The sequence below is a fragment of the Callithrix jacchus genome, chromosome 22 (genome assembly GCF_049354715.1).
Source record: "Callithrix jacchus isolate 240 chromosome 22, calJac240_pri, whole genome shotgun sequence".
Classification (NCBI taxonomy): Eukaryota; Metazoa; Chordata; class Mammalia; order Primates; family Cebidae; genus Callithrix; species Callithrix jacchus.
In genome coordinates this window covers 46587613-46597983 of record NC_133523.1, presented here as the reverse complement: position 1 = coordinate 46597983, position 10371 = coordinate 46587613, and positions in this window count along the sequence as shown.

Here is a 10371-nt window from a genome sequence, read left to right as displayed (position 1 = left end):
CTGCAGTGCCTGTGCAAATGCAGGCCCCAGCCGGGCACAGTGGCTCACGCCTGTAATCCCAGCACTTTGGGAGGCCGAGACAGGTGGATCACAAGGTCAAGAGATCGAGACCATCCTGGTCAACATGGTGAAACCCCGTCTCTACTAAAAATACAAAAATTAGCTGGGCATGGTGGCGCGTGCCTGTAATCCCAGCTACTCAGGAGGCTGAGGCAGGAGAATTGCTTAAATCCAGGAGGCGGAGGTTGCGGTGAGCCGAGATCATGCCATTGCACTCCAGCCTGGGTAACGAGTGAAACAAAACAAAACAAAAGAAAAAAAGCAAATGCAGACCTCAGATACTATTGGGGATCAATGAACCCTGCCTACTTACTATGTCGCGTACATTTTTCTGTATTTAATATGGGGTTTATGAAAGTGTCCTATAAATTACTTTACATATCATTATATGAGAAACTGGGTCAACATAAGAAAACAGTATTCCAAATTAGCTGGGAGTGGGGCTGCGCACCTGGAATCCCAGCTACTCGGGAGGCTGAGGTAGGGGAATCGCTGGAACCTGGAGGCGGAGTTTGCAGTGAGCCAAGATCACTCCACTGCACTCCAGCCTGGCGACAGAGAGAAACTGTTTCAAAAATAATAATCATTATTAAAGAGCCAGGCGCGGTGGCTCACGCCTGTAATCCCAGCACTTTGGGAGGCCGAGGGGGGCAGATCACGAGGTCAAGAGATCGAGACCATCCTGGTCAACAAGGTGAAACGCTGTCTCTACTAAAAATACAAAAATTAGCTGGGCATGGTGGCGCGTGCCTGTAATCCCAGCTACTCAGGAGGCTGAGGCAGGAGAACTGTTTGAACCCAGAAGGTGGAGGTTGCGGTGAACTGAGATCGCGCCATTGCACTCCAGCCTGGGTAACAACAGCGAAACTCCGTCTCAAAAAAAAAAAAAAAAAATTTAAAGAGCACGGTGGCTTAAGCCTGTAATGCCAGCACTTTGGGAGGCAGAGGCGGGCGGATCACGAGGTCAAGAGATCGAGACCACCCTGGCCAACATGGTGAAACCCCAAAAATACAAAAAAATTAGCTGGGCATGGTGGTGCGCGCCTGTAGCTCTCCTGTCCCTGGCCCCCTCTCATGAAAGGCCAAAGTCGCGCCACTGCACTCCAGCCTGGTGCCTGGTGATAGAGTGAGACTCTGTCTCAAAAATAATAATAATTAAAGAACGAAAACAGTATTTCACCACTAGTGTCAATAGAAAGCTTTGAAATTCATCTGAGGGAGGGAGCCGACCCCTGAATTTTGAGTCCTTCAATGGTTGTGTAAAAGGTCGGTATCTCCTGAATCTAGAATTTTTGATTGTTGAGGAGAGCTGCAGTGAGAAACTCTTAGCCTTGGGGAAGTAAGGATTTTTTTTTTCTTGAAGGAATTTTTTTTTTTTAATTTTAAGACAGAGTCTTACTCTGTCACCCAGGCTGGAGTGCAGTGGCACAATCTCGGCTCGCTGCAACTTCCGCCTCCTGGGTTCAAGCAATTCTCCTGCCTCAGCCTCCTGAGTAGCCGGGATTACAGGCATGTGCCACCATGCCTGGCTAATTTTGTAGTTTTAGTAGAGATGGGATTTGGCCATGTTGGCCAGGCTGGTCTCGAACTCCTGCCTTCCAGTCACCTGCCCACCTCAGCCTCCCAAAGTGCTGGGATTACAGGCGTGAGCCACCATGCCCAGCCGATTGTGTTTTTTAATCAGTGAATTCAAACTTTTAAGAAACTGTGCTTTGCACCTTATACATTTTTCCAGAATTTCCAAAAAGGGAAATACTCCATTTATTTTATGAAACTATGTACACACTAATTTCCATTGTGATAGAAAGGGTGTCTCAGCTAGTGCATGTGTAAAGTTGGGTTACCAGTATTCTCAATGTTGGAATTATTCAGCAGATTCAGTAAGTCATGCAAAGCGAATGGTAAAATATATCTTACCATTGCTATTAACATACCACATAAGTATAGACTAAGTTCAAGTTTGTAAATGAATTTCACTTACAATGATGTGTTCCACTGGCCTTGGAACTTCTCTTATTAAAAGTCATTGTTACACTCATTGGTTAATTTATTTCCATATTAATAAAATTCTCTCAGCTAGGACACGTTTTACAGGTGTTCTGAGTTTTCCTTTTCACTTCAAGCCAATTTCCTTTCCTTTTGATCATCTTATTTCGTTTACTCGAGTGAAGAGGACTTGGTGCCTACTGAGTCAGCTACAGACCCGTAGCTTCCAAGAAACACAAACCCGCAGGCACAGGCGCCCTCTGAGTCAGTACCTGCCATTTACTAACAACCCCAGCTGTTTCTCATGTGGGTTAAGGTGGGATAAGCACGAAAATCGACTGACTCTCAATTTGCTTCCACCTCAGAATCTCCTGGTGAGCTTCAACTGCTCCTCCTGGCTGGGTCCCACCCTTGGAGACAGTCACGTTCTAAGTCCCGTGTGAGGCTGGATGTAGGGATGGGTAGATCCTTTGTGGTTAAGTCAAACGTGGGGTCACCGTTAGGAAACGCTGGAGGGAGAGGGCGAAGACACTGCTTCTCGCACCCACCTCCTCCCGCTTCACCTTGGGAGGAAACTCTCCTGAGGCCAGAAAGATCAGAGGGCTCTGAGGGTGGGGTTTCAGTTTCCGGGGAGCTTCCCGTCTCTCTAGGACCTGGTCCCAAAAAAGCAGTGGATGCAAGTCTCCAGGCTGCTACCTAGATGGGGATGGAAACCATGAAAATATAAAGGGCAGCCAGGTGCCATGGCTCACGCCTGTAATCCCAGCACTTTGGGAGGCTGAGGCGGGCGGAACATGAGGTCAAGAGATCCAGACCATCCTGGCCATCATGGTAAAACCCTGTCTCTAGTAAAAATACAAAAAAAAAATAGCCAGATGTGGTGGCGGGCACCTGTAGTCCCAGCTACTTGGGAGGCTGAGGCAGGAGAATCGTTTGAACCCGGGACACAGAGGTTCCAGGAAGGAGGAGAAGGGAGGGAAGGAAGGAGGGAAGGAGAAGGAGTAGGAGAAGGGAGGGAAGGAGGGAAGGAAGGAAGGAAGGAAGAAGAAGGGAGGGAAGGAAGGAAGGAGGGAGGGAGGGAAGGAGGGAAAGAAGGAAGGAAGGAAGGAAGGAAGGAAGGAAGGAAGGAAGGAAGGAAGGAAGGAAGGAAGGAAGGAAGGAAGGAAGGAGAAGGAGAAGGGAGGGAAGGAAGGAAGGAGGGAAGGAGGGAAAGAAGGAAGGAAGGATAAAGGGTGATGTAGAAACAGGTTGAACTCCTCCAGCGTGCTTTAGTGGGGTGATATTTAAATATGTTACATGAGAGTCCTTTCTTCAACTTCGGGCACCCAATTTGCTGTACAAACCATTTCTCTGACACAGAAGTTACACTCTGGAGGGCTGCACCACACCATCCCAGACAGCCTCTGTGAAATGCAGGGATGCAGGTGGGGCGAGCACAGGGGCTGCCAGGGTAGAGGGAGGTTTTATCTTTTGATTCTTCGCCCTATGCTCTGTGAAGCTTCCCTCTTCTGCTTGTAATTTCTTTTCTTTATCTTTTTTTTCTTTGAGATGGAGTCTCCCTCTGTGGCCCAGGCTGGAGTGCAGTGGCGTGATCTCCGCTCACCTCCACCTTCACCACCGGGGTTCAAGCGATTCTCCTGCCTCAGCCTCCTGAGTTGGGATTACAGGCTTGCACCAACATGCGTGGCTATTTTTGTGTGTGTGTGTGTGTATTTTTGGTAGAGATAGGGTTTCACCGTGTTAGCCAGGATGGTCTCGATCTCCTGACCTCGAGGTCCGCCCACCTCGGCCTCCCAAAGTGCTGGGACTAAAGGTGTGAGCCACCATGCCTGGCCTGAATAATGAAATTTATAGAAGAAATCAGAGGGGTACAACTCTGTAGTGTTAGAATAGGAAAATTATTCTGACATAGGGGAAAATTATACAAGTGTGGAAATGACAATTTCTATTATATTAAATTTAAGAACCGATCTTCATCCAAAGAAAGGCAATGAAAGAGAAAGAGAGGTAAAGAGAACCAAGAAAAATGTTAAATCCAGGATCTATAAGGTACTCCAATAAATCAGCAAGAAAAAGAAACACAAGACAATTAAAAAATTGAAAATTAACCAAAAGACATTTCAAAACAAAACAAAAAAATACTGAAACCTTCTTAAACACGTGAAAAGGCAATCAAATTCGTTAGTAATCCAAAAATTCAAATAAAACCGACTCCTAAGACCATCACACACCAACAAAGACTGAAAATGACCGAAATTATTAAGTATTTACAGAATGTGGATCAAGCAGGAATCTCACGTACTGCTTGTGGGTTTCAGAATTGATTTATGAAAAAAAAAATCTTGGAAATATTCCACGGTTTCTAATGCAGTTGAACAGAGGTAAATCTATGGTTTAACATTTTCCCTACCATGCAAATACCCAACAGATATTCATCCAGGGTAACCAAAGAAGAATTCTATGTTTGTATACTGGAGCCTTTTGTATGTGCTTGTGTGACAGAGTATTGCTCTGTTGCCCAGGCTGGAATGCAGTGGTGAGATCTCGGCTCACTGCAACCTCCGCCTCCCGGGTTCAAGCGATTCTCCTGCCTCAGCCACCAGAGTAGCTGGGATTACAGGCGAGAACCGTCATGTCTGGCTAATTTTTTTTTGTATGTTTTTAGTAGAGACGGGGTTTCACCATGTTGGTCAGGCTGGTCTCGAACTCCTGACCTCAAGTGATCCACTCTCCTCAACCTCCCAAAATACTGGGATTACAAATCTGAGCCACTGTGCCCAGTCTGAGCTTAGTCTGTTCACACATCCAGTTAGGCTCCACTTCACTGAGCCTAACTTTAATCTGAACATAAAATAAGTAAGAAGGCAAGTTTAGGCCGGGCGCAGTGGCTCACGCCTGTAATCTCAGCACTTTGGGAGGCCAAGGAGGGTGGATCACGAGGTCAAGAGATCGAGACCATCCTGGTCAACATGGTGAAACCCCGTCTCTACTAAAAATACGAAAATTAGCTGGGCATGGTGGCGTGCGCTGTAGTCCCAGCTACTCAGGAGGCTGAGGCAGGAGAATTGCCTGAACCCAGGAGGCGGAGGTTGCGGTGAGCTGAGATTGCACCATTGCACTCCAGCCTGGGTAACAAGAGCAAAACTCTGTCTCAAAAAAAAAAAAAAAAAAAAAAGAAGGCAAGTTTAGGCCGGGCGTGGTGGCTCACGCCTGTAATCTCAGCACTTTGGGAGGCCAAGGAGGGTGGATCACGAGGTCAAGAGATCGAGACCATCCTGGTCAACATGGTGAAACCCCATCTCTACTAAAAATACAAAAAATTAGCTGGGCATGGTGGCGCGTGCCTGTAATCCCAGCTACTCAGGAGGCTGAGGCAGGAGAATTGCCTGAACCCAGGAGGCAGAGGTTGTGGTGAGCCAAGATCCTGCCATTGCACTCCAGTCAGGGTAACAAGAGCGAAACTCCATCTCAAAAAAAAAAAAAAAAAGAAGAAGAAGGCAAGTTTAGGCTAAACTTAATTCAGCAAGTTGGAGGGAAAAGACATGAAATATTTCATGGAACCCTTGTCATTAAATGTCTAGGCAGATCAGAGTGTTATTCAATTGCTAAATAAAGCAAACTCTCTAAGATTTGAAAGACAGGCTCTGTATTTTGTTGAACTTACTTTATACATTTATTGATTGTATTCCATATAATTCCTTTAAGTTGTTTATAGTAATGCACAGATTCACTATCTGCGGAAGTCTAACACATCCAGAGGAGAAAGTCTCTCTAGCAGGAATATTCAGGTTATTTTCTAGCCCATTAATAGCACCTCATTTAGAAGTGCATTTTCCGCCCAGCCACGGTGGCTCACACCTGTAATCCCAGCACTTTGGGAGGCCAAGGTGGGCAGATCACCTGAGGTCAGGAGTTAAAGACCAGCCTGGTCAACATGGTGAAACCCCATCTCTACTAAAAAAAAAAAAAAAAACTAGCCTGGTGTGGTCACAGGTGCCTGTAATCCCAGCTATTCAGGAGGCTGAGGCAGGAGAATCACTTGACCCTGGGAGGCAGAGGTTGCAATGAGCTGACATCGCACCACTGCACTCCTGCCTGTGCGACAGAGCAAGACTCTATCTCAAATAAATAAATAAATAAAATTTAAAATTACAACTGCAGTTTCTTCAATTCAGGTCAGCACAGAGCTGATGGAGAAACCAGTGTGCCCTAAACACATGCTGGAGTATAACTTCTGTATCAGGGAAATTGTACAGCAAATTGGCTGCCCAAGGTGGAAGAAATTACTCTTGTGTGACATATATTTTAAAAATCACCCCACTAGCGCACGCTGGAGGAGTTCAATCTGAGCTTCCAGATCACTCTTTATATTTTCATGGTTTCCAGCCCCCATTCAGGAGGCAGCCTGGAGACTTCCATCCACATTTCTCAGGGACCAGGTCTTAGAGAGATGGGAAGCTCCCCTGAAACTGAAACCCCACCCTCAGAGCCCTCTGATCTTTCTGGCCTCAGGAGAGTTTCCTCCCAAGGTGAAGCGGGAGGAGGTGGGTGCGAGAAGCAGTGTCTTCGCCCTCTCCCTCCAGCGTTTCCTAACGGTGACCCCACGTTTGACTTAACCACAAAGGATCTACCCATCCCTACATCCAGCCTCACACGGGACTTAGAACGTGACTGTCTCCAAGGGTGGGACCCAGCCAGGAGGAGCAGTTGAAGCTCACCAGGAGATTCTGAGGTGGAAGCAAATTGAGAGTCAGTCGATTTTCGTGCTTATCCCACCTTAACCCACATGAGAAACAGCTGGGGTTGTTAGTAAATGGCAGGTACTGACTCAGAGGGCGCCTGTGCCTGCGGGTTTGTGTTTCTTGGAAGCTACGGGTCTGTAGCTGACACAGTAGGCACCAAGTCCTCTTCACTCGAGTAAACGAAATAAGATGATCAAAAGGAAAGGAAACTGGCTTGAAGTGAAAAGGAAAACTCAGAACACTTGTAAAACGTGTCCTAGCTGAGAGAATTTTATTAATATGGAAATAAATTAACCAATGAGTGTAACAATGACTTTTAATAAGAGAAGTTCCAAGGGTAGTAGAACACATCATTGTAAGTGAAATTCATTTACAAACTTGAACTTAGTCTATACTTACTTGTGGTATGATAATAGCAATAGTAAGACATAATTTACCATGTTATGTTCATGGCATGCTTTGCACAACTTGCTGAATCCACTGAATCACTCCACCATTGAAAATATTGGTAACTCTGGCCGGGTGCGGTGGCTCACACCTGTAATCCCAGCACTTTGGGAGGCCGAGGCGGGTGGATCACGAGGTCAAGAGATCGAGACCATCCTGGTCGACATGGTGAAACCCCGTCTCTACTAAAAATACAAAAATTAGCTGGGCATGGTGGTGCGCTCCTGTAGTCCCAGCTACTCGGGAGGCTGAGGCAGGAGAATTGCCTGAACCCAGGAGGCGGAGGTTGCGGTGAGCCGAGATCACGCCATTGCACTTCAGCCTGGGTAACAAGAGCGAAACTCCGTCTCAAAAAAAAAAAAGAAAATACTGGTAACTTAACTTTACACATGGAGAGGGGAGACACCCTCTCCACAGCAGAAATAACGGTCTGGGTAGCTTCATAAAATAACTGTCTGTATGATGTCTGTTGTTGATTTCAAGGGAATATCAATTCCCCCACACAACGTGGAGACTGGAAATGGCAGAGCACCTTTTGAAAGCAGATTTAAGAACATGTATAACAATGAAGGAGATGCGTTCTCCGAAGCCATGTCCCTAAGGCACCTGATCCGTCACTCCCCACGGGCACTGAAATGTGCCCAGCAGCATGTGCTGGCCAACCTGCAAATAAACGCACAGAAACCAATGTTCAAATGAAGAAGCTGGAAACTGGAGTGTGTGAAGTACTCACCGCAGTTCTCCTGCCTAGGTCCCAACATAATCCCCACCCTCGAGGGGCACAGAAGTGAAGGAGTCAGGGGACCCAGAAGAGGAGCAGAGCAGGGGTTGGGGGGAGACTCACCCTCAGGTACCAACAGGCTTCCTCTGGCTCCTCCCAGGCTCCCTGCACTTTCTCTTGGGGCTTCCTGGGAAGTGTCTTCGTGGGAGCTTTGGTCTGCTGCTGCTGCTGCTGCTGCTGCTGCTGGGGCCTGCAGAGGAAATCACTTTCACCGTCTGGACCCGCCTGACCCTCCTGTCCACACCCGTGACTGGGAGCCAAGCGCCCCCCAGGAGCCCAGTCCCAGCCCTTGCTTTGGGTGAGGGAGGCATTCAGACCTCCGTGAAATTTGCCAAGACGGCCCCTTCTCTCATCTGAGAAGCAGCCCCACTTCTAGGAAACCCCGTCCCTGCCACGGCCCCAGGTTCCCTAAGTTCACTCAGACCCTGATGCTGCTGCCTGCCATGGGCAACATCCCCAGGTCTCCCACAGGCCCTGCCCTCTAGAGACTCGGCGCCGGAATGAGCTGGAAGTGTGGGCCCTGGAAGGCAGGGACCTCCATCCACCTCCATGTGCAGCTTTCCTGTCTATGCCTAGAGAAGGCTGCGCAGAGCCAGGAGACGCCATCTCCTCAGGCTCCGACATCAGGCATCCTCCTTGACCCTGCAGAATCCTCACCTTGAACCTTGCTCCTTTTCTCTGTCATCCCTCAGAAAGGGCCCTGGAGCCTGGGGTAGCTGAGGCTTTGCTCGCTTCAGGTTCTCCCCCTCCTTGCGTGAGCCCAGGGGCTGCAGAGGAAGGGCCCCATTCCACCTCCTCATGGGGCAGGTTGTGCTCCTGGCTGAGTGCCCAAAGGCCCCACAGTTCTTGCATTTCACCTGCAGGTGGAGGAGGATGGGGTTCAGTGAGTCAACAGCAATCACAGGCACCTTCAAAGGTTAATAGAAGGCCTGGGTTTTGGAGGTGGATTATTTTGGGAGAGAGACATACGCCCATGGGCTGTCGGCTGCCGGGAAATTCAAGATGTGATCGTCCTCCCCAGAGCCCGTTTAACAGAGGGGTCCCGGGAGGAAGGATGAGGGTGAAGCAAAGGAACCCAGGTTTGAGGCTGTGGCAGACACCAGGCTGGATGTGACACTGGGCAGAGAATGGGCCAGTCTGCCAGCAGAGGAGAGCACAGAGCGGTCAGCCTGAGACCAGTGGGAATACCTGAGTCATAACCACGGGCCCCATGTTGAAGCCCACCCTCTGGGATCCGTGCAGACACCTTGGTTTCCCACATTTTCAAGCCCCCACTGACCCTGGATTCCTTCTCGTCTGCTGGGGGAGCCCTTGGCCGCACGGGTTTCCTCTGCTGCTTCTGTGGGTTCTTGGCTGTCCTGGGCCTCTGAGCCTGATGATGGATGGAATCACCTGCCACCTGTGGCAGGTCCTTGACTTTCTGATCAGTCTTCTTCATTAATTGGTTGTTGGGTTTCCTAGTCAAAAGAAAATGACAAAACACTACACAGACACCAGAGGAAAGTCCCTCCTACCCAAGTAGGGATGGAGGGACGCACCGGCCACTGAGTCACACCCACGGAACTTGGTCCTCTCTGAACCCAGGTCCCAGCTGTGTTATTTTGTGATTCTCTCCCTGACCTACTCCCAGAACAGGACATAGATTTTATAAACCAAAGGCCACTTGATGTTTTGAGTGAAATGAGACTTGCAGCGTAAATGAAGGTTTCTGGGCTCTGAGCTCAGGTGCAGTCAGTGCCTCAGAGCTGAGACTCTCTGCCATATTTATCAATGCCAACACATCTGTTGGCAGCTGACAACCACTGATTTTTTCCAGGTATTTCCAGAAAACCCACTATTTTATAGACTAGCTTCTCACTCAGAAAACCCACCAGAAGCTCGAAGCTTTGCAAAGCTTTCATATTCAACCTATGGGCACGGGCACTCGTGAGGTTTTACATGAGACCCCTGTGACCACACACCGCTTTTCACTCGGAGGCAGGCACAAAGCCTAGCGAGGACCAGCCGTCTGAGGATGCCTGCGACGCTGACCCGTATGTGCAGGCTCACGCCAGGCATCGCACACATCACAGCCCATGTCATGTCAGGGGGACACACAGACTGGAAGCCCCCAAGCCTGTTCAGGCAGAAACCTTGAGCCCACACTGTGCTTGGGGAGACCCCAGGCCGCCCCCACCTTACTCCCTGGTCCTTGTCTTACCTCTCCTCTCGGTATCCACATCTCTGTGAAACTGTGGATGGCCGGTCCACGGAAGGCTGGCATCTTTTATCGGAGACACAGCGGGCGGTTGGATCCTCTCCTGACCTCAGAGGAAATCGCAGAAGAACCTCCACAGAGGCGAGAACAACCCATTT